Here is a 23,229-nt window from a genome sequence, read left to right as displayed (position 1 = left end):
AGGAACTCTGGGCGCACCATACGACACACGGCACATGTGACCGGGTTCCTAACGCGAATGGTTATTCTTCCTTTTCCTTTATTTGTACCGCTCATACAGACAGTGACCATTGTGCTGAAAAGCGGACAACAAATATACAAGTTTCAGATACTTCGGGCTATGAAAATCATACCAAAGAGCCCATCCGAAGAGGCTGTGTACTTCGGCGCCCAAGTAGTCTCGAATCACGACGGCTTGCGAGGTCCTCTTTCTCCATCTTGCTTCTCTTCGCCGCTGTCCCTATCACGCCCCACCCGCTGTGTTTTCTTGACGCCGTCTTCTTCAAATATATATATATATATATATATATATATATATATATATATATATATATAGCCAGGAACAAGTGCAATCTGGAGCCGGGTTGGTGGCAACCTCGCCTGGCCGTATCGATCAATGCGGAAACAAAGAATGCCAACGTTGAAACTGTGACGACCACAGTCAACTCACGCGATGATGAGCCCGCGCGGCTCGCTTGTCCCTTTCGACAATCGACCAAATGTAGAGGACGTGAAGGCAATATTCTTTTCGAGTGTGATGGCGTGAGCAGTGTACGCGATAGCAGTTTTTGTAGCCCAGGCTTATTCTGACCAATTTACACCCTTCTGTGATGAGTATCAGCGCGTGCGTCCACTCTGAATTATTGTGGAAAAGGACGTTATACCTCAGCACAAGCTTTTTACGCACAGTTCTGTAGCTCGGCCAGAAAATGGGGACTGAGTTACGAAGCAACCCCGCGCGGGTCTTGAATTTTTATGAATGAGGAAGGTTTACATTATTCTTAAAGAATAGTGGCAAATATGTTAAAACCTAAAGGTAAGAAATCACAAAGTAAATTATACCGCATGATTTCTAGCTGAAGAGGAGTTAAATAATAAGGAGTAGTTATTTATTTGTTTACGCAATATCTAGGTCACTTCGAGAGCATTCCGTAATGGGAGAAGTAATAAAGAAATCTGGCACCACAGCGACGCTCAATTCACATACAAAATGAAAAGTAAAAAAAAAGAAAGTTAAGCGGAAACCATAGACGATGATTTTCATTGTAAGTGAATAGCGGAACGCATCTGGAAAGATATTCGTTTTATTCAATGATTGATGTTCTTGAAGGCGTATATCCCTTTTGGAACGAGCGTTGCCTACAGGCACCACACCTGAAAGATATTTCTTTCCTGAGTTTGGGTATTGTGTACGAAATTTCTTGCTAAATGTTTTCGGTTAACACTGAATAACAGGCCTGCAGGCGTCATTTAGAATGCAGCAGGAAAGGAGGACGAGGTAGAACTTAGGCACGCGACTCGCTTTCTTTTGAGACACAGAGATAGAGAAAGCTAAACGGGATGGGAAAGGGAGGGAGGTTAACCGGATGACATTCTTGCTTGCTACTTTGCACTGGGGGAAGATTAAGGGGAAATGAAAGATGGAAAGAAGAGGAGGCGAGAGAAAAAGCAAAACGAAACAAAAATGTAGGGAAGGTCGTTAACATCCATCATAATTACAGTCTCTCCAATAGGCCACCCCAACGTAAAAATTTCAAGAGTGCCTTCACTGTCTTGTGGTGTGACGATTGTATAGGCAGACGTTCCAGGACTGTGTGCTCCGAAAACAGCCGGCAGTCAAGACGCGCCAGCGCAGTCGCGAGTGACTGCCTGTGTGCGCTGTATCGGGGGCAATGACAAAGAGCGTATTTGATAGTTTCCTCGTCGCCGCAGTGGTAACACGGAGCACTATCCTCCCATCCGATGCTGAAAGCAAACGACTTCGTAAATGCGACGCCAAGCCACAATCGGTGAAGTACCATTCTCTCGCTTTGGGATAGTCCAGGTGAAGGCTGAAGTTGCAGACAGGGGTCCAGACGATGTAGACGTGTGTGCTGGAAACTAGGTGTGTTCTGCAACGATTGTAAAGCATCATATGCAAGCACTCGAAGTTGCGCAGCTGCATCTGTTATTGACAGCGGGATTGACTCCTGCACACCGTCTTCATGACCAGATCGAGCAGCTTCATCGGCCTCTTCAGTACCCATTATGCCACAGGGGCTAGGGAGCCACTGAAATGTGACGCCGTCTGCTTGCCAGACGAGGCGATGAAGGAGCTCTCGGATTTGTAGCATTAGTTGTTCATAGGTTCCACGGCGTAAGGCGGAAAAAGTCGTTGAAGTTAGAGTCGTTGAAAATACACCATTTTTGAGGTGGTTCCTCCTGAATTATGCGTGATGCACTACGAAGAGCAGCAAGCTCCACGACTGTCGATGAATTCTGATGCGATATCTTCAAGATGAAGGTGGTGACTTTAGCAGGAAAAATTACTGATCCTGCAGATCCGCCCATGGTGATTGAACCATCAGTGTATATATGGGTATGATCGTTGTATTGTTCGTACAGCAATAGCAACGAAAGTTGCTCGAGAGCTGGTGATGAGAGTTGTGCCTTCGTTCGAATCCCTGATACTGTTAGTCGAACTTGCGGCTGAGCCGAGCACCAAGGGGAAAGCAAAACTATTGCTGCAGCTGTGCAATCTGATGGCAGGTATACACGATAAGGCAGTATCGTCTGACAAAAAGACGCACATGATTGGTCTTCTGGCAGTGAGGCGAGATAGTGGAGAAGGGCGCGAGCAAGGTGCCTGACGTGTGCTCGGAGCGCTTCCATAACAATGTTAATCTTGGCTGGGTAGTCGTGCGCATTTGCAATGGTCTCAGATGTTGACGTACATCGTGGCAGCCCTAGGCAAGCCCTAAGCGCCTGGGCCTGAGCACTTTCGAGTGCACGGATGTTAGTTCAAGTATTCGTCAGCATTGCCAAGCTGTACCTCAGATACCCGAGAAACAGCGTCCAGTAGGGTGGCATCATCATGTGCACTGAAGTACCCCAGGCTTTTTCTCCAAGAAACTTGAAGAGATGAGTGATGGCTGTCAGGCTCTTCTTTAGATTGTGCTCCTGGTCATTTTGAGACAAGTCACAGGAGACATACCGATGCAAAATCACCGGCTGCAGCGTCATCACACACGCCATGTAAAGCAAACGCAATCTGAAGCTATGGTTAGCGGAAGAACTCTCTGTACAAGTTCCAAACAAAACTCTGGGTGGTTTGGGGTGAAGCCCACTCCCACTTTTTGTCTGGTGAGTGAGTGAGTGAATAAACTTTTATTTGGTCCAGCAAAGCGCGATAAAACGCGCACCTGGCTAATCCCACGACGGGACTGACAGATCTAGTCTGCCGGCCCGATCGCGGGCGCGCTGGACGGCCAGGATTTGATCCTCAAAGACGGGACTTCGCAGGAGGGCGTCCCACTCTTCCTTGGTGAACTTCGGGCCCAGCGACCCGCACTCCCAGAGCATATGAGGCAACGTAGCTACCTCACCACAGGCCACGCAAGAGCAATTGGTATAAATCTCTGGATATATGCTATTAAGGGACGCCGGATTTGGGTACGAGTTCGTTTGCAGAAGTCTTAGTGTGACCGCCTGCGGCCTGCTTAACTTGGAGTGAGGCGGGGGGAAAACCCTTCTCTCTAAGTAGAAGAATTTAGTTATTTCGTTGTGTGTGAGAGGAGCGTCTCGGTGTCCGGGGAGAGAGTCGCCCGACCCGAGGGCAGCGCGGTCGGTAAAGCCACGCGCAGCCTCGTGGGCAGACTCGTTGAGGTTCAGAGGAACCCCCTCAATCGCCCCGACGTGTGCAGGGAACCAAAAAATCGAGTGCATGCAGGTGTTGCCGTGTTTGGCGCCTTTCAGAATTTGAACTACCTGCCGGGCTACCCGGCCTTTCTGGAATGCCCTGATGGCGGCTTTGGAATCGCTATACACCCTGTCTCTCCGACCGTCTTGCATGGCGAGTGCAATGGCCACTTGCTCGGCCACCTCTGGGTTCGTCGTCCGGACGGAAGCACAGTTGATAACTTTACCCAGCGTGTCAACGACGGAAACCGCAAAAGCCTTGCCGTCTCGGTATGCAGCTGCGTCCACGAAGCTTGCTGCGATTTTGTCCCTGTTTACTTGCTTTAGCATATTCAATGCTCTTGCCTTGCGACGACCTGCGTTGTGAACGGGATGAACGTTGCGGGGCAAAGGGGCGACCACGATCTTCTCCCCTATTTCTCTGGGGATTTGGGTGTCTTCAGCCAAGTTCTTGGTTGGTGCGAGTCCGAGCTCCTCGAGGATACGCCTGCCCGCCGGCGTGGTGGACAGCCGAGTTAGCTGGGCCCTTTCCTGAGCCTCGGCTATCTCCTCCATGGTGTTGTGTATGCCGAGCCGAAGGAGGTCCTCTGTATGCGTTCGGACGGGCAGCCCGAGGGCTCTCTTGAAGAATTTTCTAATGAGGGCATTAAGCTTTTCCCGCTCGGCTCTGAGCCAGTTGTGCATGGCCACCGTGTAGGTGAAGTGACACAGCACGAAGGCGTTGATGAGCCGAAGCAGGTTGTCCTCCTTGAGGCCACGATGTCTGTTCGTCACCCTTCGGACAAGGCGAAAAGCATTGTCGGTTTTCGCAATTATCTTGCGTAACGCAGTGCCATTGCCGCCGCGTGATTCTATAAACATACCCAGGAATCTGATGGTGTCGACCCGGGGTATCGGTTCACCGCTCCGAGTGAACAGGTGAATGTCACTTTCCGAGACCGGTTTCCAGCCCTTGGGTCTGCGCCCTTTTTCTTTTCTATAAAGGAGAAGCTCAGATTTGGTCGGGGAGCATCTGAGTCCGGTGGGTAGCAGGTACTCCTCCGTGACTTCTACCGCCTCTTGCATGGCGCTTTCCACTTGCCCTTCGCTACCGCCGGTGCACCAGATGGTGATGTCGTCTGCGTAGATGGTGTGTTTGATACCTTCAACTTGGGCCAGATTCCTCGAGAGGCCGATCATGCAGATGTTGAAGAGTGCAGGAGAAATGACCGAGCCTTGCGGCGTGCCCTGTGGGCCCAGGAGCAACTCGTCGGAGACAAAGTCGCCGATCCGCAGCTTCGCTTTCCTCCCCGTCAGGAACGAACGGACGTAGTTATATAGTCTGGGGCCCAGATCGAGGTCTGCCACGGAGGCCAGAATGTATTCGTGGAGAACGTTGTCAAAGGCTTTCTCGAGGTCGAGTCCGAGCAGGGCCCTGGTGTCTCTGGTACTGCCGTCGATGATTTGATGTTTGGTCATCTTCATGGCGTCCTGCGACGAGAGGCCGGCACGAAAGCCAATCATGTTGTGAGTATAGATGTTGTTCATTTCGAGATATCTGTTTAGTCTGTTGAGGACGACATGCTCCGCCACTTTCCCAACGCAGGAGGTGAGAGAGATCGGTCGGAGGTTGTCCACGTTCGGAGCCTTCCCGGGTTTGGGGATCAGGACGACGTTGGCGGCCTTCCATTGCTCTGGGACGCTGCCGTTTTTCCAGGTCTCGTTGATCTTCTCGGTGAGGTATGCGATCGAACCGTCGTCAAGGTTCCGCAGCATCTTGTTGGTGATTCTGTCGGCACCTGGCGCACACTTCCCCTTGAGCGCGAAAATGGCTTGCCTAATTTCCCCCACGGTAAAGTCTTCGTCCAATTCCGGACGGCTTGGGCCGAGGTAGTCAGGAAATCGGTCTTCCTCGTTTCCACGCTTTATGGGAAGGTATTTCTCGATGAGCTTGGCAACCAGCTCGTCCCCGGAACAGGATGTGGTAGCTTCGTGCAGGGCTCTGGCGAGCGTGTGTCTCTGACTGGATCTGGTGCTGCCCTCGTCGAGGAGATGTTTAAGCATGCCCCAGGACTTGCCGTTACGCATCTGCCCGTCTATCGAGTCACAGACCTCGTCCCATTGCTGCTTGCCAAGGGTCCGACAGTGATCTGCGATGGCCTTGTTAAGCTCGGAGATCTTTTTCCTCAATCTTCGGTTAAACCTTTGTCCCTTCCATCTTAGAAGCAGCGCCTGCTTGGCCTCGATCAGATGGGCCAGCCTACTGTCCATCTTTTCTACCTCCAGGTCGGTGACGATCTTCTTAGTGGATGACTCGGCGTCACTCTTGATTCGCTCGCACCAATCTTCCAGGTCTTTGGGGACGGGTGCGCTGTCGTTGCCGCGGAGCTTGCGAAAAAGGTCCCAGTCCGTGACAGTGAATTCCCTGGATTTACTTCGGGTGACTTCGAAGTGGGTCTCGAGCACATAATGGTCGCTGCCAAAATTTATTGCGGTGTTGCTCCACTTGGCTCCCTCGACGTTCTTCACGAACGCCAGATCGGGGGTGGTGTCCCGGCTCACCGAGTTGCCGATTCGGGTGGGGAATGCCTTGTCCGTGATGAGCGTGAGGTCCATTTCGTTGGCGTTCTGCCACAGACCCCGGCCCTTGCTCGTGTCGTAGACATACCCCCACACGCCGTACGGTGCGTTGAAATCTCCGACGACGACCAAGGGATGGGTGCCGGCCAGGTCGACGGACTTCTTGAGTATCGTTTTGAACTTCTGTTGCGAGTGCCTAGGATTGCTGTAGATGTTGAGAATAAACACGCTGTTTCTTCGCTGGTTGCGTTGTCTCGTGTTGAGCAGAACCTCCGACATGACGTATTCGACCTTGCAACTCGCCAGCTTCAGGTCGTGAGACAAGTGTGTAAGCCTCCTGTCAATTAACGTGCAGACTCCCCGGCCTTCGCCCTGCACGGAGACGGCACGATAACCAGAGAGGGATGCGGCAGAGACGAGGGTTTCCTGTAATGCTATTACTTGCGGTTTGTTAGGTAGCGATCTCAAATATTGCTGCAAAGGAGCCCTCTTATTGGAGTACCCCCTGCAGTTCCACTGCCAAATTTTGAACTCCTCTTTGAAACTATCCATGATTAGATAAAGTGTCCGGGGTACCCGCTGTAAGCACAGGTGCACGCAAGAAGTTCCCCCCACTCTGACGTGCCGATGTGCTCGTAGCCCTGATCTGAGTCCCCGACGCGTTCGGAACAACAACCTGCATCGGAGTTACGGACGTATTATTATTCGGGATCACCAGACGCTCGAGGGCGTCCATGCGATCGGCCAGCGCGCCTAGGCCTCTCCGCGGGTCTCCAAGGGCGACTTGCACCTGTGCTAAGCCTTGTTGTAACTGCTGCACACTCTTAGTGAGCGTAGCCAGCATGCCTTTGATCTCATAAGTTTGTCTGGTGTTACACGGCTATTGCTGAAAATGTTTCCACAAAATATTTTGGTTTTCGCTGATGATGCTATTTCAGTGTATTTTGCACATTCAATTCGACAATTTTTTTTCGGGTATCTATATGTATCGTCGTTAAAGGGATCAGGGACGATATTTAGGCGGCGTCTATTGTTTCATTGTGTCATTCCGTTAACCAGCCCATCTCTGGGCTAGTATGGGTGGTTATACGTATAAGCCATCTCGTGATATGTGTGTTGTCTCCAGCTGCAGGAGCGCGGGCGTAGAATCCGACTATCGTGCTCCTCTCCCGCCATCTCCACATGGAGAGATGAGAGGAGGGCTGTCCTTCCGGAACCCTCCACCACAGCGCCGAAACCTTCAGATACCGAAATCCCACGCGTGACAGCAACTTCATTTTAAAGAGCTCTAATAGGTGGCTCTCGGTTCAGCACGCGCTCTTTGAATTCACGCGTTTGTACCGGTGGTGAAAGTCCGACCCCCACAAACACAGGCGAAAACAAAGCTATTCGCTTTATTGCATGCACTTATATAGACACATACAGCCACATTCCGCAGACATACCAATGACAGTCCTAAGCAGCTTCAATGCCGTGCGCCTCTACACGTGATTTACCTATAGTCATACCACCTGAATGGATGTTTACAGAAGGAATGCTGAAGATTGGCCTTAGCTTGAATAAAACTGTGCACTGCTCAGTAAATGCTGTCACTTCGTGCACCTGCAAGCTGGCGAAAGGGGTTGCTTGGTTCCTTACTCATATATACTTAGGCGAGTAAAATATATATTACTGCAACAGCAGTTCAGTGCTCCAAACTAGGTTTGCTTTGTCCGACCATTCTCTCACCCTGACGACGACCATCGCCGGCATCTTCGTTAATGTATCCTCAATAGGCTGCATCCTTAACCTCAGCTTCAATCTCGCCATAGGCCGAAAAAAAACTTTGTCCATCAGGACCACTCCTTTGCTCACGCTGCACATATTCTAAATCCCAGCTCAGAGAGAACAAAATTTTGAGCTACATAATGGTGAAAGTGAAGGCATGTCTGTTCTGCGTAATCAAACGATAAATCACGACACAATACTTGCAAAAATATAGCAGGCCCTTTGATATATCTAAAGCACACAGACCTGTTAACATAACAGCGCATGATGTCACGGTTTCGTACTAGAGTGGGAAAACCTAAGCTGCAGCAACACATCATATATTAGAAGAGTGGGGGCGAAACACATTCAGGGTAGCGAAATACGCGCCTAAAATAAATTTTTTCTTAGCATCGTAATTCGAACCTAAAATATTGATTCAACGAGCTCTTGGGAACCGTACGCGCCAACCAGAGCGCTATCGCGCGGCAACAGCACTTGCTAATTTGTGCAATGTTATGCGCTGCACGCAATCTTTGAGAGCAGTGGCGTCTGTGCTTATATTTCAGAGGCCACAATATGCAATCCTGCAGCGGAATACGATGCACGCTGTGCACACCGCATTGAAGTTATATTTTCAAAAATGGTTTACTCGTGTGCAGTTCTTCATCGTCATAGTCGTAAAAACAGCGTTGGTGGCACAAACGATTCGGCCATGACAGTGGTGATGACACCGGTGAGTTGTCGTTGCAACGGCAACGCTTTCGGCTATGGAACCCGAAAGCTCAAGACATCAAATGTAATCGAGTAGAAAGTGAGCGGTACTGGGTAGAGAAAGCAGCCGCAACTTCGGCGACATGCGACCCTCGAGCCTACCACGAACAAAGTCACATTCGGCGTACTGCTCCCAAAATTCAACGCATAGTGCGCATATCTCTCATGATTATCCAAGTAAAAGCTCAGGGAGAACGGCATCAGAGGAGGTTGTCTTGCGATGGCTCGATGCCTAATGTCATGCTCGCCCTTATTCTTTTTATTTTTCGCGGACTGCTGTCGCAGTAACCGATCTCAGAGCCGAAAGACTCGGTGTAGTTTGCTGTTCCTTTTTAATGGATCTCAAATTATTCTGATCAGGCACCAAAATTTAGAAAAACAAAGTTGGCATTTTCGCACTAAAGTTGAAGCATTGTAAGCGATAGCAACGTATTATACAACTACACGAAAAAGGTAATAATTCTGGAGTTCTACACGCCAAAACCACAATATGATTATGCGGCGCGCCGTAGTTGGAGACTCCAGATTCACTCCAACAACATGGATTTCTTTAAAGTGTACGTAATGCACGGTACGCAGGTATTTTTGCATTTCAGTCCAAAAAAAAATGTGGCCGCCGCCACCGGGATTCTCCATTCTCCATGATCCTTCGCAACTGCATGTCCACTACGTCACCATGATAGGTCATCTACACGAAGGAATGTTTCTAGTTTTGATCGGCTGTACGAACTGCACTAAGCATTCGCTCACTAAATACTTAACAAGCATGCGATCACGCGCACAGGGAAACAAAACATAAACGCTTCAATCGATGAGCGCGAGCACTCCCTGTCACAACGCTGTCGTGATGCAGAGCGGCGCGGCCTCGAGGAACGAACGCTTCGGGCTGCATCTCGCTTCCAACGTGTCCGGCACTTGAGATTAGGAGATCTCCAAAACTATGTGCGCGGGAAGACAGCGCACATGAAGCAACCAGCCATCTCGACTCGCAGTCTTTGCGCCGACCTCACCTTAGCCACGGTCAGCAGGCCAACAGCTCAAGAAAACCCTCTGCCGCGATAATGCAGTCGTTCTGAAGCGAAACCACGCCGTATGGATCGATTGCTTCCCGGAATGTTAGAAAACTACAAATTGCTTACCGGAGTGCTACCTTGCCTCCACCATATTGGCAACATTAACAATAAGACTGACAAACAAAACCGGGTATTCGTATTGGGTCGTGTGTGGCCGCCCTTCGGTGTGAAATTTTCTTAGCCAAATTTGACCATTTTCTTGAGTAAGAACTGAGCCAGGGCAATGTTTGAAAAGATTATAGATACGTGGACTGTTTTCATGTCATTTTATTTATTCCACATAATACCAATAGCACTGAAGTAGCTGAGCAAGCATTGAATTGTTTTAAACAATGCTCGCTGTCTTTATCTTTCAGTGTAGATGTTCCTGACAATGGCACACTCCAATTTTTAGATTTAACGCCGTATTTTAATTGCGACGAACACCTTTTTCAGAATATAGGTCGCGCTCTAAGAAGGCGATTCTACCATTTGACTCCTCCCACACCAAACTGGTGAAACAAGGTAGAGCTTCATTGTGACTCAAGTCATCCCTGACCAAGTCATGTGTACACAGGGTTGGCCATAGTTTTGACCTTCAATTGTCTCGTATGAGAGCCTCGGGATATGCTTCGAGTGTGCTAGTTGCAATGGGATCTTCCCCTTTAAAGGAGCTTCAGGTGTTTCCCAATGCAACGCCACGCCAGATGCCAAATAAGTATGTTCTGATTCCTTATATCCACACAATGTCGCACAACCTGAAAGGGATCGGGCAAAAATACGGCGTCGACCTAGTATTCAGAGCCCCTCTCAAGCTTTCTCGGCTTTGTACCCTTTCAAACAGCCAATAAAAGAACAAGGCCTATGAAAAGAAACACACTAAGCCCCTCATCCCCTGTGCCGCTGAAGCGCTATATAAAATAGCACTCAAATGTGGAAAGTTTACATCGGGCAGGCAGGGCGCTGTCTAAGCGACAAGCTAAGAGAACATTCGTCGTCTTTAAAGGCCCTGAGCAACGCAGCACACCTTCCTGCGCACTGCAGGGAATGTGGCTTTACAGAACATTTCGAAAAAACCAAGATCGTAAGCAGATCCAAAGGCAGACTTCAAAGAGAAATCCTCGAGGCTGGTCGGATAAACGCTCACGATGACTTGTGTGTACCGTCAGTTCATCTGATGGACAAGAAATTAACATTCCTCGCTCATGACTGAAATTTCTATGCACCGCTGTTCCTCTTCACCCCGATGCATTTCTGAAAATATTTTTCACTTAAGCTTTTTTTGCAAGCTCCGATGTTCTTGTACCCACACTAGTTTGTCATTACTTCGTAATGGGTGCTCGTTTGTTAGGTAAACTTTCAAAATTTTAAATTTTGTTCAAAATAATTCGATGTCAGCGCATGCGCATAGACGCTCCTGGCGGTTTGTTTTCTCTGAACAAACTCAGTTGCAAGTGAGCGTCTTTCCTGTTTCGTCTCCTTTTTCCGAACCACTTTTGCACTCCCCTGTTGTAGAGTGCCAGCCAGCATCACAGCTATCGGTTTCTTGATATAAATCCAACTAATAACAAGAATTCATGTTTTGTTTTGGTTGCCAAGGCGTTCAAGCGCGATACTATAGAAATAGGTTACTAGATCATAAAGACTTAGCGCAGTATCTACCATGTATATGGCAAATCACTCATGTGGAAACCCGCAGTGCGAGGCAAGGTTCATGAAAAAGAAGATTACCATCCACATGAACGCAGCACGAAGCTACAAAGCCTTTGCACTGCACTGTACACAGTGGCATTAGCACACGTGCATGATAGGCTTGCAGGACATCATGTATACACGTTTCCAAGTTTCAGTATACTTTGTATTTTATAAATTTTCCTAACACAACATAATTATCTCCCTTGGCTAGCGTTTATTACTCTCATTGTTTGATGACTTTAGCAAGCACCAACCTGAAGTACAAATTAACAGGAAGAAAATGCTTTTGCTTTAATATTATCTTGGAAACAGCATAAGCAAGCCTGTGATCATCATCAGCCTATTTTTATGTCCTCTCCCAGCGATCTCTAATTACACCTGTCTTGCGCTGGCTGATTCCAACTTGGGCCTGCGAATTTTCTAATTTCATCACTCCACCTTATTTTCTGCCGTTGCCGGTGATGTTGGCGCCCAATTCAGCGCTTTCTGTTTCTTCGGGGGAAACAAAAGAATAAGGGATATTCAAAATGTCCAGCACCGGCCACCTATCGACTGTCAACAAAACGCCATCCACCATCTGGCCGATTGCACGGAAAAACGAAACCGAGTCGCTCGATAGCATAGCTTCACGCATAGCCCCTGCTTTCACCATTGTTCTGTAGTGTTTCCCAGCTCCTGTTCGCTGCAATATGCGAAGCAAGGGGGTTCGTGACAACACCGGTAATAAGCTAGGCTTGTTTTTTCGGCAGTACGCATAACCATAACAGCGAATAAAATAAAGTCCACATGTTAAACAGCAACGCTGATGACGTTTCCTATCTCGAGCCCACTTCCTTGTTTTTATTTATTGAAATGAAAACAAGAGAAAGAGATGTAGTCACCCTAAAATGATGACGGATACTCCTTTTCTCATAGGAAAACTAACCATATATAAAAATATATAGTGGGAAAGTTAAAAGAAACGATGTCACCGGGTCATAAATCCACAGCACACAGTTCTATACATCCACGAGCATGTAAAAAAAATTGGAGGCCGCTTAAGCTTCGCCTTCAAGAGTGGAACGCGACAGCGTTCCCGTCGACCCGCCAAGGGGTGGAGCGCAGCGACTACACGCCCCGCATCGGACGCGGTGAGCGTCGAGCAACGCAGCGTTCGGCGCGACAACGAAATGTGCGCCTGAGCAAGCGAAGCACGCCTGAGCCTGTTTCTAAGGCAACACCGCGTTCACTAGAGGCGCTTTTGTACCGCTTTGAAGCATCGAACTCGTGGCTCAGTGGTAACGTCTCCGTCTCACACTCCGGAGACCCTGGTTCGATTCCCACCCAGCCCATCTTGCAAGTTGTTTTTTATTCATGAAGTGCCTGCGGGGATTTATCGCTCACGGCCAACGCCGCCGACGCCGACACCGACGACACCGGCTTTTCTGCGACACGGGCTCCTTAACTCTATCGCGTTAATATAAAAGCCTAAGGCAAGTCGCACCACCATGAGTTTGTAAACAAAGACGCAAACAATGTAACACAAGCGGCCACGATGTAGACTGCGATGAGCATGTGAACAAATGAGAAATTACAGAGTTAAAATAATACACTCAAAGAATATGACAGTGAAGAGTGAGTTTCAACAGAAAATTCAAAAGAATATGACACGCAATATACAAGCAGTAATAATTACAAATAATGAAAGCAAGATGTAGTTAAATTGTGTGTCCATTAAGTGCAATATCTGGTACTATTTAAGGATGTCTGTATCTTCGTAAAAATGTTCGAGTGCGTTCATTTTTTTTCGCTGTTGTTATATTAGATGGCCATAGGCCCAGTAATTATGCGAGTGAGAAAGTTCGGTGAGGATCAATGGAATGTAGCTCTTGTTCTAGCTGCCGTCTTTGCGTAGCGTGTCTGGAGCATTCGAGGAGGAGATTGCGAACATGCTCATCGTCGTGGCCAGAGGAGCAAGCCGAGGAAGAAGCCCGTTTTAATGTATATAGAAAATCTTTGGTGTATGAGGTTGCAAGACGCAGTCTATGAATTAGTGTCTCGGTACTTTTCAACCAACTGGTATTTGAGTTTGAGCTGGTATTTGAGTTGAGGGTCGACTTCCTAAAGAATCGATACCTTAGTGTTTTCATTGAACCAGGTTGACAAACACAAGTCCTTCTTTAGTTCTTTTAATATGCGTTGCAGTTCTCTTAATTACCTATTTTTTGGTGCCGCATAGGTTATGACGAAATAAGTGGCTTAGAGAATTGCCACTAATTCCGCTATGGTTGGTGACGACGTGCGTCCTAGTCGACAGGCGTACGCTGTACGTGTAAGGATGGTATAACATAAGCTGCAGTCGCACTTGCTTTGATTACAGACCCGTCCATGTAGACGTGAATATATTCCTGGTACTTGTCAAATAGCTGATGTAAGGATAATTGTTCCGCTGCTAGTGTGGAAATGTCGCTTTTATTTTTAGGACCTTCGATTGACGTTTCTATTTTCTCTGTCTGTAGAAGCCATGATGGGAACCAGAGGTCTGAGTGCCAAAACACAGATCGTGGATATTGTGATTTATGCTCTTGAAATATGGTATGTATCTGTACACCCGGGTGATTCTCTATCATTGAAATAAGTGGGTGCGCAGAATGCTGGGTAGAAATTCTGAAGAGATGCCGGCATGTTCCCGAGCTGCGAATTACGATGAAATGTGGTTCGCGCGCTTCCGAAATAATGAGGTGACTAGATAGGTCGCGGGACTCCTAGACACATTCCGAGCCTGCAACAGCTGTACTCGGTGGAGGGACATTGTAGATAATTTGTGCAATACAGGGGCGGAGCAAGTAGTTCTCTGACGCACAAGTGCTGTGTCGACGTGAAGCAGGGAGGCAGTTGTTCCACCCCACTTCGTGCCTGCGATTCTGCGGAGAACATTTATAACACAACTAATTTGATCCCCCAGGGCGGTCAAATTATGAGTCCATCGAAGCTAGTGGTCTAAAATCATGCCGAAAAAACGATGTTTTCGAACCAGCTAGATCTCATGGCCGTCTGTAGAATGACCGAAATTTCTTAATCTTTTTCTTGTGAAGGGCAAAACCGCTGATTCGGCATAGGATATCTGCATGCCCCGTTGCCTTAAACATCCACTTATTGCATTTAAAGCTTCCTACAGACAATGTTTGACAATTTTTAGAGTCTTATGCGATGTCCATACGCAAATTTTATCAGCATACTTAGATACGTACATAGATAGTAGTGCTGATAAGCCTTCTATTGCTGCATTGAAGAGAAATGGACTTCATACTTTTCCCCTGTTTCTTTCCTGCAATGATTTGCCCCCTCCCCTTCTCTTCAGTGAAAAAAATAATTTTTTTTATCGCGTCAGCTTCGTTTATATTAGCCCGTAAAGGCAACTTACGAAAAACTGCTTGGAAGCGCGAAGGCTTGTTCAGCCTATATGAACGAAACTATCTTTGCTTGATTGTTATGTGAGGCACTGCTGCTTTATATACAACGAACTTCGACATCTTTAAGCATTTAAAGCATATAGCTGCTAAAAAAAATAAGTTCGCAAACGGATGGAAAAAAAATGAATCGAACGGCGCACATTTTCCTCTAAATATTTTGTAAATCAAGTAAAACCGGTGGCGTACCAACTATTTCTGAAGTAGGGGGAGGGGAACTCACAATATATCTGCCTTTCTCTCTCTCTCTCTGTCTATCTCTCTCTCTCTCTCTTCTCTCTCTCTCTCTCTCTCTCTCTCTATATATATATATATATATATATATATATATATATATATATATATATATGTTGCGAGAGAGAAGACAGGGAGAGACCTAAACCTACAAATGCGCGGTGTCAGGGCTATTTCAAACATCCCTCATTCACTTCCTCAAAACGAATGTAAACAAAACAACCGCTCTGCAGACACGAGACATTAGTGGTCTAGCAGGCGACAATTGGGCCGTCGGAGCGCCGCACCACCCAACCTAGGGCAAGTAGTTTTTTCATCGATTTACATTTCCACTAATTTATCGTTTCTTTATTTCAGCTGTTAAGCACAAGTAATTTCGCTATGATGTTGTTGGTATCAGTGTTTGTTGGCTTCTTACTATACATATATATATATATATATATATATATATATATATATATATATATATATATATATATATGCCTCATGACCTCGAGCGTAAGAACGCTAACCTAATCCTAATCCTTAAGAAAGGGGACGCCAAAGACTTGAAAAACTATACACCAATCAGCTTACTGTCCGTTGCCTACAAAATATTGACTAAGGTAATCGCAAATAGCATCAGGAACACCTTAGACTTGTGCCAAGCAAAGGACCAGGCAGGATTCTGTGAAGTCTACTCAACAATAGACCATATTCACACTATAAATCAGGTGATAGAGAAATGTGCGGAATATAACCGACCCTTATATATAGCTTTAATTGATTACGAGAAAGCGTTTGATTCTGTCGAAACCTCAGCAGCCACGGAGGCATTACGGAATCGGGGTGTAGACGAGCCGCATGTAAAAATACTGAAAGATATCTATAGCGGCTCCAAAGCCACCGTAGTCCTCTATAAAGAAAGCAACAAAATCCCAATAAAGGAAGGCGTCAGGCAGGGAGATACGATCTCTCCAACTGCAGCGTGTTTACAGGAGGTATTCAGAAATCTGGAGTGGGAAGAATTGGGGTTAAGAGTTAATGGAGAATACCTTAGTAACTTGGGATTCGCTGATGATATTGCCTTGCTTAGTAACTCAGGGGACCAATTGCAGTGCACGCTCACTGACCTGGAGAGGCAAAGCAGAAGGGTGGGTCTAAAAATTCATCTGCAGAAAACTAAAGTAATGTTTAACAGTCTCGGAAGAGAACACCAGTTTACGATAGGTAGCCAGGCACATGGAAGTGGTACTTAAGGCAGGTAGGGACCGCGGATTCGGACCATGAGTCTAAAATAATCAGAAGAATAAGAATGGGCTCAGGTGCGTTTGGCAGGCATTCTCAGATCATGAACAGCAGGTTGCCATTATCCCTCAAGAGGGATAATGGCAGCTGTGTCTTACCAGTACTCACCTACGGGGCAGAAACCTGGAGGCTTACGAAAAGGGTTCTGCTGAAATTGAGGACGACGCAATGAGCTATGGAAAGAAGAATGATAGGTGTAACGTTAAGGGATCAGAAAAGAGCAGATTGGGTGAGGGAACAAAGTCGAGTTAATGACATCTTAGTTGAAATCAAGAAAAATAAATGGGCATGGGCAGGGCATGTAATGAGGAGCGAAGATAACCGATGGTCATTAAAAGTTACGGACTGGATTCCAAGGGAAGGGAAGCGTAGAAGGGGGCGGCAGAAAGTTAGGTGGGCGGATGAGATTAGGGAGGTTGCAGGGACGACATGGCCCCAATTAGTACATGACAGGAGTGGTTGGAGAAGTATGGGAGAGGCCTTTGCCCTGCAGTGGGCGTAACCAAGCTGATGACAAACACACACACACACACACACACACACACACACACACACACACACACACACACACACACACATACACACGCACACACACACGCACGCACGCACACACACACACACACACACATGTATATATATATTTATCGCGACTTACTATTACAATAAATGAAAGAGCCTAGCAATGCTTCTGTCACTCATATTTGTATTTGACAGACAGATCAATTTGCATCGTTTTCTTGCAACTATATAAAATCTCAAGATAATACAGGGGCTAAAGGGAATGCGCGCCTCACAGAGTTATCGATTGCCACAAACAAATTTAATAATTAAACAACGAATTGTACTTGGCGTTTTCGTCTACAGCATGAATGTGTCGCTAGTTTAGGTAATAGTATTGTCGAGGTTATACGTTATGAAGTACAATCAACATAAGTTCCTTGAAATATTCACAAGAAAAAAAAAACAGCAGATGTGTGTGACGTTGGAGAATTACAACCCTGCTTCGAGCAACGCTGTTTCTTTAGAACAGTTGCAATAACAGTTGCAGCTTCTTGTAATTATATCCCATACATCAATAAGTCGGCCATATTATATATATATATATATATATGACTGCTCCGTTGGAAAACTCGCCCCAATGCAATGCTTTGGAGCACTTCTTGTTGGGAATATTAAAAAAGTCAGTACTTCATCAGCACACGTCACCGCACCATAATATTTACTGTGGCTTCCTCCCTCCCCCCCCCCTACTCAGTTTCCGCCACAGCTGATATCGGTGAGTTCCAAGTTCTCCAACAACATCACGTCATATCCAAAGCAGTGTGAGCTGCGGCGCTGTTGTATTGAAAAAAAAAAAAACATTTCACTCGCATTCGACATTTTCACGCGTTTCCCTCACAAATCTTTGCTCCATCGCTTTAATACCTCACAATAATATCACTGATTGACACTCTCTGTAGGAAGCACAAATTCCCGCTGCATTATTGCACAAACACCGAAGAAAAAAAAAAAAGAAACGATGATCATCGTCTTCACACGAGCGCAGTTGTCGCATTTTTTTTCTGTCTTGGTCAAGAAGGCATCCTCACTTTATACGCAACTTGCTTTACTTCGCAGGCCCACACATACCACCAGCTTTCGTATGAAAACTCCAAGCACATTAAGAAGCGGCCCATCAACTGTGGGGTTAATAAAAAAAAGAAAAAAGAGCCGCTTGACATTTTTTAATCGACGGTTTACTTCGAGCACGTGACTGAAGTGCTCGCTATGTTATAGTGAGTGCGTGGGGACGGAAACACGAACGCCAGCACTGAACTTCAAAGGCAAGAAGCCGCCATAGGTCGGCATTTGCCGCCGATTCTCCAGCTGTAGTCAACAAAAGCTCAGTCATGCTCATCTTCGCGCCGTACGTTGCCTAGTTTTTTGTAACATCGCTTCTGCAGCAATTTACAGACTGGTTTCGAAGAACACTTAGAAAGAGAATGCAATACATAAAGTAAAAGTAATAGCTAGAAAGCTGCCAGTAATTCCGCAGCTGGATCAACATTGCGTGGTGGCATCGATCAATGGGGAAACCAGATAGAGAGCGCGCAGGGAAACTGGAAAACGACAAACCCATCACACGAAGGAGCCGTTTCATTGCGGCTGCCGCGAAGCTCTTCGCCGATGTGCTCGCGTTCTCGCTCGCGGTCTTCATTCCGGAAATTAAAGGTCCAAGCAAAGACAAACTTGCGTACTCCGCGCCAACGATCTCACCAGCAAAGCCTGAGTGGGATCTTGCCACTGTGAAACAAGTGTCGTCGAGATGATTAAAACAAAGTACAGGTCAACCTTTTTTGCAACCACAACCTTTCCCTAAATCACACGGATACGATCGCGGGGTAAATTGGGACAGGCCCATTTGTTTAATGAACGCGCACAAACGCCAGCACTTTTGAGCCGAGTTTTTGGAAATAAGATAAGGTCGTGGATCTGAATACATGTAACGGAATTAGACGCTCAGCACTGAGTAATGCACAGGAAGCGCTGAAGCGAGTAGTTTTGAACTAGCCGGGGACAATCGTAAAGCGGTTGATTCCAATGGCATTCCTAAATTATCGCTCACTGCTACAACCAGCTCTAGCGGCAATGTTTATAATTTTCTCACACCTTTCAGAGTATAATCGAATATATCGTAGCTTGATGCATATTTTATTGGATTTCTGTGTTATGATTTGAGAAAGGAGAGACTGCCGTTTTATGGGAGACGTCTAACGAATAACAGCCATTCAAATTCAATGCGAAAGCGCAAATATAGTTCTTTAGCTATATAAGACTCCGGTGTCAACGTTGAAAGCGATAGCTATTATATGACGAGTTTCTCAGCGATTTTCTCAGCGATTCATGACGTTTGTCGAAGCTTTGAGCGGCAGAAAAGAAAGCGATAGTTTTTGCGCGGAAGTCTCCCCGGTTTTCTTCCGTGGGTGACACGACATCGGAGCGTCATGCTACGCTCGCAGCTGGCTAAGGGAGGAAGCCGCCAAAACCGAAACAGCATGGGAATGGAAGCGTGAGGAATTGCGAGGAGCCGATAAATCGCCATGCCGTGGCTGTCGCCGTTGTCGTCGCCGTCGCGTACCGGCAATGCTTCATCGTAATTTTATCGGCGTCACGACGTCTTCGTCAATTAGTCGTCGTTGTGCCATCGTCACCACTCCATCTCCGACGCCACGTAGCTTGTGGTTCCATTGTTGCCATTTTGTGATCATCCTTCCAACGTCAACATTCCGTCGGTGTAATGCCACCTTAGCCTTACCTCACCCCGTCGTCGTGATGTCATCGTCATGTCCACTGTCGTCATGTCTTGGTTCTCTCCATCGTCGTCGTGCATCATCGCCGCCGTGGTTGTTTTGCCATCAAACGTGGTCGCAATCACGCAATTGAATTGTCTCAAACAGGTTTACAACCCGAAGCTATTGTTTCACTTAAACATTAAGCCCCCAGTTCCCCCAGTTCTTCCTCAAATTTTGTTGCCAATGAAAAATAAACCTTATTATATATATATATATATATATATATATATATATATATATATATATATATATATATATATATATCTATATATATATATATGTGTGTATGTGTGTGTGTGTGTGTGTGTGTGTGTGTGTGTGTGTGTGTGTGTGATAGCGAGAGATCTATATTATTGCTTTTTCATTATTGCTTGAATCGCAAACATATCAATTACAAAGTTGTAGGGCACCTTAAATGACCTTTGAATGGAGCATTTATTTCATGCTGAAGTGGTCCTGGTTGTTTTTTCCAAGAAGAAACAAAAGCCCGCGAATTACGAAATAGATGCGCACTCGCACTTCGCTACTCAAGCGCTTACAAGCAACCATTGAAAGATATACAGCTGCATTTTCTTATCGCCGCATCGTACAAGGCTCCGTAACGCTTATCAATGCGTCAGCGGGGTGTTTTCTTGATGCTGCAACCATCGCATAGCATGAAGCCCTGAATCGAGCTGCCGCCGCTGGCAATGCCGTGTATCCGTGGCTATTCGCTTTGCAGTGCTTGAGTAGCGGCGCGCGAGCGCCTATCTATTTTATATTTTGAATGTTTCGCGCGCTTTTGCTTTTTCTCGGAAAAACGAACAAGGCAAAGCTGAGCACTAAACAAATGCTTGATTCGGAGGTTATTTGAGGTGCCCAGCAACTTTGTAATTGATATGTTTGCGATTCCAGCAATATTTTAAAAGTTCACTAATTCGAAGTAATTAAGCAATACTTCGTGATGAAAAAAATACTGGCCGTAAGTACACACGACTACGGCTACTATTGAATCGGTACGATTTCTCTAGAGCTCTTGGGTATATTTAATATCTTGGTCCAAGGTAGCTGGGACACCCTGTATATATATACCTATTTTTGTCAATTCCCAAATAAGAAGACCACCGGTCCAGTGGAGCGTTGACGCCCTTTTAGCATTGCGTTCTAGGCTAATTTGTTGTTTCATTCCTTGAGCAAGCGCATATACTCTCGGGGCTGTTTCTTGGGCCAATTTCATACTGCTATAGGGCGCGCTTTCGAACAGAAGGATCCAGCAAGGCACACAGACAAAGAAACGGGAGTGCTCCCGTTTGTTTATCTGTTTGCCTTACTGTGTCCTTGTCTTCGAAACGGCAACCCATACCCGCATGTACTGTCGGTGAAGACGCTTCCGGTGTCGAGCAGCCTGGCGCCACAGGAAGTGTGGGGCTAGTATTAGTGATCGTTCTCGGAGAGATGACAATGATTTTAGCTTCAAAAAAAGCCACCAAAGAAGCCGTTGACAGGATAAGTGCGGAAATGGCGTCGGAACAGGTCTTAAGGCGCGTTTATGGTCCGACGTTTCCTGCGCGCGGGCTACGGCTGCGCCAGCTGAAATGCCGTCCCATAGTGAAGTAGGTAAAGAGCGGACACTTCCGCAGGGCACTGCGCCCGAGCTATACTGCCGTGCCGCCCGCGCCCCGAGCGGCTGGTCAGATCGCTAATTTTGTCTGCCGAGATTTTGGACGCGTGGCTTAGCTCTGTTTTGGTTTCCTATTTGATAGCAATGCTTTCGATTCTGGTTCACCTTTGGCTCTTAAAACGTGTAACTACGTCGTCTATAGTGGAGCGCAAAGCTTATTTCATTTTTAAGCATGTCGTTCATGCAGACGTAATAAACTCGAGGATCGCAGCCGTTTTAGTGGAAAAACCGACAAGCTTGTCGAAAAACCTCATGAGGGCTTACTTAGCGCAAGCACATTGGAAAAATAATACGATCAGAACAGCTCCTGTTGCAATCATTTGCCGTTTTTGAGCCAGTTTTCTCAGTTGCGCCCAATATAAAGGAGTGGTTCCATACAAAGCTTATTTTTTCTTGTTTACGTTGGGAATTGCACAGAAACAAATACTGCATCACACACCTTATAAAGACACAGACCACAACAAGAATCGTTTAGCCATGCCGAGCAACGCGTCAAGTAAAACTGGCACTTGGGAACCGGCCCAGGCGCATGTGTCATGCATATGCAGAAACGTAAACAGCCCTCACAAAACGATCCCAAATGGGCATTACACTGCCGCGCCAAATAAATTGTTTTTAAGACGATACGGGTGAGCAATAGATAACTCAGTACGTTAAAGCGATGTTGCTGGGAGTGACTTTCGCACAATTACGCGTTGAAAGTGGTGAACATGCTCTTCCGCAGAAGATGGGTGTAGAAATGGGCGTGGTTGAACGCGGTTAGAGCAAGTTTCTCGAGCGATAGCACTGTCTTGCTTGGTTTTGCGCTTGGTCTACACGTGCAAATTGCGCTCGCACAGCGTAACAAACGTCTTGCTAACAATGATTTCAACGAAAGAAACAGAAAATAATTTCCGCAAACAAAAGGAAACACCTTACCACAAAAACGAGGCGACGCGTTGCAAAACGCGGTGGGGTGGGCGTTACCAGCGGCACATGACTGACTCTGTGAAGCCTTCTATACTACGATGCCCGCGCCGTCGGCTGCCGTCTTCGGAGCGTGCGCAAAACCATGCCCAGCCCTCGCGACGCTTTGAGCGGTTGTCTGCGACAGTCGGCGAACGGCGTAGGCGCCTTTTTCCTGTTTTTTTTCTTCGGGCGATGGACTGTGTGTCGGCGCAGTCGGCGTGACCAACGCACAAATGGAGCAAGAGCCATCTGGACGACGGGCAGGTCGAAGCGCGTTGGCCCCGTCCGGTTAAGGTGGCTGCGCCAATGCACCGAACTATAGACGTTGTTGTTCTCGCCAACGGGACGTAGCGTGTACGAGCTCACGCGCTCTCGCTACGTCGGACTATATACGCGCCCTGAGGATCACGACTCTGTGCAGTTGTTATAGTGCGGCCTCAATTAATACGTATTGTTGGGAATAGTCGAAGAACCAGCTGGTAAGTTAAGACCAATTATTAAAAAAGGAAGCTAATGAAGATGCTATTTGATCAAATTCTCCAGATTTTATGAGATTCTAGATTATATGGATTAAACCAGCCGTTCATTTTGAACAATTCATAAACTTCGGTCCGGGACAACCTAAGAAAATGCTCGCTGTACGAGATACGAAAACACTGATACTACTGGGGGTGGGTGAGGAGATGGGTTAGCGACATGCTCATGTGAAGAGGCTGGTGCCGACATATTCTATTGCACTGCAGGGATTATGATACTCACCATCCGTAAGAGGCCATT

The 23,229-nt window shown here is 46.9% G+C and overlaps 1 protein-coding gene across 2 annotated transcripts in view; it reads right to left on the bottom strand.

The window, feature by feature from the left end:
- Positions 1 to 23,229, bottom strand: part of LOC135904809 (G-protein coupled receptor dmsr-1-like) — a 1,021,428-nt gene that overhangs the window by 773,582 nt on the left and 224,617 nt on the right. The window contains exon 1 of one of the 2 annotated variants that reach the window (XM_070525371.1): positions 22,423 to 22,665. The exons of the other annotated variant lie outside the window; for it this stretch is intronic. The gene's annotated coding sequence lies outside the window, so the exon portion shown is untranslated. Of the gene's footprint in view, positions 1 to 22,422; positions 22,666 to 23,229 lie in introns of those variants that run through there. 2 annotated transcript variants of the gene reach the window in all.

Source organism: Dermacentor albipictus, chromosome 1 (genome assembly GCF_038994185.2).
Source record: "Dermacentor albipictus isolate Rhodes 1998 colony chromosome 1, USDA_Dalb.pri_finalv2, whole genome shotgun sequence".
NCBI classification, from domain to species: domain Eukaryota; kingdom Metazoa; phylum Arthropoda; class Arachnida; order Ixodida; family Ixodidae; genus Dermacentor; species Dermacentor albipictus.
The sequence above is the reverse complement of the archived record's forward strand: the minus strand, read 5'-3'. Positions and strand labels throughout refer to the sequence as shown.